Source organism: Monodon monoceros, unplaced genomic scaffold (genome assembly GCF_005190385.1).
Source record: "Monodon monoceros isolate NGI ecotype Baffin Bay Population unplaced genomic scaffold, NGI_Narwhal_1 Super_Scaffold_13, whole genome shotgun sequence".
NCBI classification, from domain to species: Eukaryota; Metazoa; Chordata; class Mammalia; order Artiodactyla; family Monodontidae; genus Monodon; species Monodon monoceros.
In genome coordinates, this window is record NW_021703769.1 from 26978528 (window position 1) to 26987351 (window position 8824).

The window sequence follows — 8824 nt, forward strand, 5'->3', positions numbered from 1 at the left end:
CCTGAATCACGGTAAATCAACAATACTTCAATTAAAAAATAATTATAAATTTTTTTTTTAAAAATCGAATTCACTCCTTCAGTCTTCTCACTTTTGTTAAGGGTTTCCTTCAGCCTGGAGGTCAGGCCCATCCTCCCCTATTCCTCTGAGGGCATATCACTGAGACTTAGCCTGCATGTCCCCCGCACTGTGAGGCACAGTGGATTGTGAATGCCTAGCTTCAACAAAACACTCCCTTATCCCTGGCAAGAGTAGCTCTGGCCCTGAGCCCTGCCCCTCCTCAGGGGGTGGGGTGGGAATCTGTAGGCACGAGAGGAACTGCCCACCCAGAGTCTGTGCCCTCCCTTTCCAGACCATTCTCTGAAACCCCAGAATTCCCTTCCAAAATACCTCTAAGCTCAATTAGAACCTTCGTGGCCTCAACCCTGGGTTCATCTCAGCTGAGGGCAGGTTGCACTGCCTGATGCACCCCTTACAGACCTGAGGCTTAGGTCTCAGAGTAGCTGTTTGCAAGAGACAGCTGGATGTGGCGGCTGGGGTGTCCAATCATACGTGCTGGGTCCCTCACTGATGGGATAGGAGGTAGCTGGACAGGGGTTGGATGCAGGATCCAGGGGGCAGCCCTCGCTGGGCCAACACACCCTGGCACAGACCTCCAAGGGTCCTGGAATTCTAATTCGAACCTGGCTTTTCCAGGTTGTTGTGAAAGTAGATCCGTCAAGGAGGAGAAGATAACATATTTCATTTAACACCTTAGACTGATGATGGAGGTATCACTTCTAACTACAGAGACGTGTGGTATATGGGCCTCCAACTGAACTCTTGTCCTGGGCACTGCAAATGCCCCTGTTTGGTTGTACCATTTCTTAGCTCAGACAAGAAATGTAAGCTCTCTGGGCCTGTTTCCTTACCAGAAAAATGTGTTTAATGGTAACTGCCTTATCAGGGCTGATGAGAAAATGAAATAAAAATTCATGTAAAGGGCTTGGCAGAGTGCCAGACCCTCAGTAAACAGTAGTTCTCATCGTTAGTTTTTCCTTTTTGTCCTCTGGCTATCATCTCCCATGATTTTCTATATGACATCCGAACTGGTCTCTTTTGTAAGATTTCCACATTGCTCCTCCCTCCTCACCCACATAAGGATAACCCCCTATTCTCTCCACCTAGTCAAATCCTACCCTGTCTTCAATTAAGGTAATAGCTGCTGGTGACTGCAGTTTACTATGTTTCAGGCATCGTGTTAAGAGGTTGACATGCATTATCTCAACTCAGTTCTGACACCAACACAACGAGGTGAGTACTGTTTATCATTCCCCAAATACAAGGACACTGGTATCTGGAGAGTTGAAGCACTGTCATCTGGGGCCATTGGGAATGTGAACCCGGTCTTACTACAGAGATAGGTCTCCCAAATGCCTAGTCCCGATCCTGTTTGCCGCCTCCTCCGTCCTTCCAGTGCGCCGGCGAGACCTCTCTCCTTCAAGCCCCCATACTGAAGGCTGTCATACCCCGTCAGGTCTGTCTGCGGACTTTCGGCCTCAAAGGGCGGGCACTTGTCTCACGCCACGTTGCCCACATCAGGGATCCTCCCTCCTTCTCTCCTCTTTCTTCCTCCCTTCCTCCCTTCCTCCCTCCCACTAAGTATCTCGTTCCTACTCTGTGCTAGGCTTTGTGTTAGTTCACATGCAAAATGTTACCAATGGAGAGGTCAAGGGAGGATGGAATTATATGTCATTTTTCTCTTTCGTCTTTAACGCCTTTCTGTTTGATTTTTTTCCAGTGAGCACGCAGGCCAGGTTTCTCGAACCCAGTTCAGATGCTGCTTTGCTAGGTTGGTTTGGTCGGAGGAAAGCCCTGTCCCCTTAACTCCCAGCCCCCACGCCTCCTCCACCAGCCCTCAAATCCAGGCCGCCCATCCCCCCTCCGGAAGGGGGGAGTTGGGAACGAACGCCGAAATCTGAGTGGCTCTTTCAAGCCTCCGTTGCCGTGGAAACCGGCAGCACAGGCCTTGGCGGTCCTTTACACCATCCTCCGGCGACGCAGCCAATGGGCTATGAGCTCCATCCCAGGCGTCCCCGCCCCACAGCTGCCCGGCAGCCCACCAATGGGCAGGTCCCTAAGCTTAGAGTCCTGCCTTCCGCTCAGTGACCCCGCCAGTGAGCTTCGGTCCTGCTCTCCCTCCAGCTTCAATGAAGCAACAAGACTCGATTTTTCAAAAAAAGGAATTCTCCAAATTAGAAGGAACTAGCAGTAAAGCCTCTGTCAGCCTGAATAATCTTTGGCTGGTATTTTATTTAAGAGAGCAAAACTGTTCCAATTAGACAACAATATATGTCGTTCTCTACTAAAACAATTTTAGGCAATGAAAATTTAGGCAATGGGGTTGATGTCTGCTCTACGTGGATTTCTTTCAATATAGGTATTTTCATTTAATTTTAAATGATCAAGAAGCTAGTCATCTTTCCTAGTTTGTATTTCAAATGCATACAAATGAAAGACGCTGAGTCATTGAGACACTGACCTAAGCAATTGGTGGCTGACTTTTATTGGACAAAACATATTAAAACTGTAGGATAAATGAATATTTCTCTTAATCCATTGAAGAAGTTCCATTTTTAAGGCAGACTATGTAATTGCTTTAACACTCTAAAGTCTAAATAAATTAAATGTGTTTTTAAAACACTGCCATCTTTTTAAAAATGAATTTTATTTTTTAGAACAGTTTTAGATTTACAGAAAAATTGCAAAGATAATACAAAGTTCCTATATCCCCCACCCATCCTGTTTCCTCTATTATCAACATCTTACATTAATATGGTGCATTAGTTACCATTAATAGTTTATTCTGATTTCCTTAGTTTTTACTTAATGTCCTTTTTCTATCCCGGGATTCCATCAGGATGCCACATTGCATTTATCTCATGTCTCCTAGATTCTTCTTGGCTGTGGCAGTTTCTCAGACATCAACAGGACTTATCACTGTTGGTGTTGACCTTGATCACCTGGCTGAGGTAGTACCTGTCAGGTTTCTCCTCTGTAAAGTTGCTCTTCTTTTACTCCTTTTCGTGTTCTCCTCTTTGGAAGAAAGTAACTATGCTTAGCCCACACTTAAGGAGTGGGGAGTAATGTTCTACCCCCTTGAGGGTGGAGTATCTATGTAAGTTATTTGGAGTTTTTCTGCACTGAAGATGTGTTTCTTTTCCTCTATTTAGTCATTTATTTACATCAGTGGACTCATAGATACTTATTTCATACTTTCAGTTATAATCCAGTACTGCTTAATTTTGTTGCTCAAATTGGTCCAGATTTGGCCTTTGGCAGCTCTTTTAGTTGGCTCCTGTGTCCCTTTGACATATTCCCATCTTTGTGTGTCTTTTGTTGTTCTTGAGCACTTCCTTACCTTCTGGCACTATATGCTGCCCCAGACTCATCTTGTATATCCCCTGCCCCAGTCCTAGAATTAGCTGTTTCTCAAAAGTCCGGATTCCTCCTATTTCAACTAACAGAACAAAGAAATATATGTGTATATGCTAACCTGTGTACATAAACATATCTAAGAATATTTCTGTACGTAACCATCTGCATCTTTCTTAAGCTAAAGGTAAGGTCCTATTTATCTTTCCAGCTCTAATCCATTACCACATGAATCATTCTAGCCTCCTCCTCTTGCTCATCTGTAAATTCCCACTCCAACAATGAGAAACCTGGCTCCCACCATTCACCGGTAAAAATGTATAGCAGCATCAGCATTGTTAACCCATACCCCTGTGGGAAACGTTATCAACTTTACGTACACTTTCTTTTGCTTTTAGTTTTACAGACCCCGCTCGTTTCTAAAGTTGCTTAAGTCAAGCTCCTTTCCCCCACCCCCTTTAATGAGGCTGTTTCATACATTTGTAATACAGTTTGTTTTGTCACATTCTGCATTCCATTTTGGGATTCTCCCCAGTCATAAATGATTTTTTAATTTTTCATGCATTAATATTTGCTCTTTCTAATGTATAGTTCTATGGGTTTTGACAAATGCATAAGGTCTTGTTTCCACCATTATAATATACAGAAGAGTTTCACTGTCCTGAAAAGTCCCCTGTGCTTCACCTATTCAACCCTCTCCCCACCCCAAACCCTGACAACCATTAGATCTTTTTGTTGTCTCTATAGTTTTGCCTTTTTGTACATTTTCTTTTAAAGAGAATACACACAATAGAGTACTTTTGTTGTTGCTCTTGTTACAACTCATTGACTTTTTTTTTTTAATTTATTTTTTTGGGCGGTGCCACGCAGCATGTGGGATCTCTCTTCCCCCACCGGGGATCGAACCACCACTCCCTGCAGTGCAAGCGCGGAGTCTTAGCCAGTGGACTGCCAGGGAAGTCCCACAACTCATTGACTCTTTACCATGCTCCATGTCCTGAAATATTATGCTCTCCCATTTTGCAGATGAGAAAACTGAGGCAAATCAGTTGAAGTAACTCCCTAAAAACTCATGACATTGAACAAAGTTTGACTTCAAATCCTGGGTGCTTTGATTGTTTAAAGCCCCAGTATTTCCATGCTTGACTTCTGAGTCACCTATGGGAGTCCTCTATATTTAGCCAATAAGGTGGGAATGACTTATTTCCCAGTTTCCCCAGGCAGTCCCAGTTTATTTCTGTTGTTCTGGCATAATTATTAATAGTGTCCCCTTTCATGATAAAGAATATGGTCACCTCCAAAGGAAAAGTCTAATGAATTTCAGAATCAGGTTGTGGGAATTGTACTCTAGGAAATGTGGAGATGTACCGATGGGGTGTGATGTGAGACACCAGATGGAACCCACTGTCCAGGTAAAATCAGCTCCTCCATCTAGTCACCGTCCCCTTCCTTCCCCCAATCTGATTATTCCCCAATTCCATCAGCCCTGCTGGTGCTGCTAAAATGCCCCTGATGCTGTCCTCTTCTCCCCATGAACATGCCTCCAGTTCTGGTCTCTCCTTGCTGCCTTGTGCTTCTCTGAGTCTCAAGCTACATCTTATGGACTGGCAACCCAGAATTCCGTCAGGATCTTTAAGACTTTGGGATTTCACAGAGAAGTTTAAAAAACTCCTCTCATCCCTGAAAAAAAACTATTCATTTGAAAATTTGGAGATGGACAAAAATTGCCAACTTTTTATTTTGCCAAGTAAGGATGAGGAAAACCTCCATCTTCTCTATTAGTACTGCCTCTTAGAAATATAATGCAAGCAAAGTAAAAAAAAAAAAAAAAAAATTAAATAAGAGAAACAGGTGAAACTAATTTTAACATATTTTATTTAACCCAATATATCCAAAATGTTACAATCTCAAAACTATTAATGCGATATTTTAATTTTTTTTGCTAAGTATTTGAAAACCAGTGAGAATTTTGCACTGTAGCACATTTCAATTTGCAGCAGCCGTACTTAAGTGCTCAAGAGCTCCATGTGCAGTTCTATACCATTATTCAGTAAAAGAGCCCTGTAATGTACACACACACACACACACACACACACACACACGATCATAATCTTTGAATTTTTCAAAGAAGACATTTAGATGAATCAAGAAATGAATTACCTTGTTCTTATTGCTCTCCCTCTTTATTATGAATGTCTTTGAGGACCGTGCTGGTTCAAAGACTGATGTTTCAGAGCTAGACACAGTTGGGGTGGGTGGAGTTGCATGATGGTGTCTGTGACAGCCACGCCCACACCCGATTTGGCTCCTTCCTCCCTTCACTGAACAGGTATTGAGAGTCTGTGTTGTGCCAAGATCTGCTAAGTGCTGGGGAGAGTGGAAGTTAGGTGGGTCCTTTGATCCTATGGAGCTTCTGCTCTGCTGTGGTGTACCAAGTGGGGCTCTGAAGGCAATGAAAGGGTGTATTGTCTGCGGAGAATTTGAGAACAATAAAACTGATTGAACATCTCTCTGCATTTTATTATTACCATGTGCCCGCCATTCTAAACCATGTCAGTGTAAGACATTCCTCTCTGAAAATCAAGTTGTTGGTCTACCTTGAGTCCTAATGATATATTTGTAAGCTTCGAATCAGCAGATTTTAATCACTTGTACACTAATAAACATAATCGCCTACAAGGAAGATAATTCAGAGCACTCCCAGCTATACATTCAGCCCCTAACACACACCAAGTCAGACACAGCTACACGCGTTAGTTTTGAGAATAAGTTCGTAACAGTCCAGAATTGTTCAAGCTCGCTTCCTGAGTACTTGTGTCTCCAGCCCCTTTGGTACAACATATGGCTGTGTTTAAACAATAGATTCAAAATAAACAATGATAGCACAGTGATTAGGAAGCTGAAGAACCAGAACTTGAGTTGCTTCAATTCTGTCATTCTATGTGACCACTTGAAGCTGTTGTATTTAAAATTTAATACAGTGAAACAAAGAGTGAACGGCCAAGCGTGGTAACTGCAAATTTTATTATTTAGTAAAATAGTATTATATATAATATTATTATTATTTAGTAAAATTGTGTTTTACCGAATTTGAAATATATATATATTTTATAGATTAATTTAATTAAATTAATTAATTTATTTATTGGCTGCGTTGGGTCTTCTGTTGCTGTGCCCCGTCTTTCTCTAGTTGCCACGAGCTGGGGGTGGCGGGGGCTAATATTCGTTGCGGTGAGCGGGCTTGTCATTGCGGTGGCTTCTCTTGTTGTGGAGCACAGGCTCTAGGCGCGCAGGCTTCGGTAGTTGTGGCACACGGGCTTCAGTAGTTGTGGCTCGCGGGCTCTAGAGTGCAGGCTCAGTAGTTGTGGCGCATGGACTTTGTTGCTCCGTGGCATATGGGATCTTCCTGGACCAGGGCTCGAACCCATGTTCCCTGCACTGGCAGGCGGATTCTTAACCACTGCGCCACCAGGGAAGCCCCTGAATCATATATTTAATATTAAAATTGATTCTTATTTTTAAAGTGATTTCTTATTTGTTTTTAAACTGTAATGTAATTAATGGAATGGAATGGAATTATTATTGCAACAGACCACTGTGTGGGTGTGTTTTTTTCTTTCATTTTTCAAAGAAATATAGTAATATAATTGAAAAGTATGGATCAAATACTCTTTTCCTTTTTTGTACTGTAATATTTATTTTTACCGACATGATTATGTATACAAAGTTCAATAAAAGAGTATTGTCACCATCTGCATTTCTTTTCTGGCCATTATCATTAGTATTATTCATTGTATTTCATGACTGTTGCTGAAAATAATGTCATTTAAGGGAGCCATCTGTTCTGAGTGTCAAATGAGCTAGGCAGGTCACTGGTGCACTGAAGAAAAGGAACATGGAGTTAGGAGAGCTCTAAGGAGGCAGACAGAGGCAGGAGTGCTGGAATGGGTGAGGGAATGGACTTCACAACACCCTGTGTGGGGAGGCTTGGCTTGTTCCACAAACTGAAATGAGACTTGTGTGACTAGAGAGTGGATCAAGACCGAGAAATTGGGAGAGGAGGTCAGATAGGTGAGCAGGGGTCAGACCAAGCTTGGCCTAGTGGGTCAGGTGAAAGTCTGGTGTTTATCTTGAGAGTACTGGGGAAACCACTGGTGGGTTTTAACAAGGGAAGACGCACGATCAGATTTTTGACTGAAAGACACCATCACTCTGGCTTCAGGGAGGAGAATGGAATGGAAGGAGATATGGTGGGTACAGGGACCAGAAAGGAGGCTGGGCAGGTACCCAGATAAGAGATGATGGTGGCCTGGACCAGTGGGGCAGCAGTGGTCAGCATCTCTCCAAGAACCTTACCATCTATCTACCACAGTCTGGATTGAACAGCTCAGTGGTCAGCCCAGCCTTGAACTCCTGTGGCCTGCAAGGTTTAGACTCTGGGGCACCTATCTGAAAGGACTCAGGATAGCCTGTGTGCACTGATAACTACCACATCCCAGTGGCAGACTGGAGTTTTGGGTTTTGGGTTCCAAAATTTCACTTCCTTCTCTGGGCTCCCGGAGGAATTTGAGCACACTTATGATAGAGCACTGACTTTCATTTAATAAATAATTATTGAGCACCCACTGTGTGCCAGGCACTCTCCTAGGGACAGAGCAGGAAAAAAACCAGACAAAAATCTCTGCCCTCTTTGAGCTGGCATTCCAGTGGAGGGGAGATGGGCAAAAAACAAGTGAACAAATAAAATAATTCCGGAATGTGGTGAATGCTATGAAGCAAATAGAAAGGGTGATGAGTTAGAAGAATGCAAGCAAAAATTAAGATATCTAACAATACCAAACTTTGGACAGGATATAGACGAAGAGGATCTCTTCTATGTTGCTTGTGGAAAAGTAAATTGGTACAACTTGGAAGTTTCGAATCACCTTATAAAAGTTAGCACTCACATATCCTCAGATGCAGCCACCACACTTCCCATAAAATACCTGGGAGACCTTCTTGCACTTGAGCACCAGGAACACATTTAGGATTGTTAACAGGAACACTGCTCATAAGAGCAAAAATCTGGCGATAATACAAATGTCCAGGGACAGGACACTAGATAGAAAAATTGTGGTACATTCCTGCAGTGGAAAATGAATGAACCCCACACGGGTGCAATAATTTAGATGAATCTTGCCACTATAATATTGAGTGAGAAAGTAAATACCAGAGTATTACATACAGCATGATACCCTTTTTTTAAAGCTAGAAGCAAGGGAATATATTTTGTTGGTTTTTTTTTTTAATGTTTATTTATTCATTTGGCTGCACTGGGTCTTAGTTGTGGGATCTTTGTTGCTGCATGCAGGATCTAGTTCCCTGACCAGGGATCAAACCCAGGCTTCCTGCATTGGGACCACAGAGTATT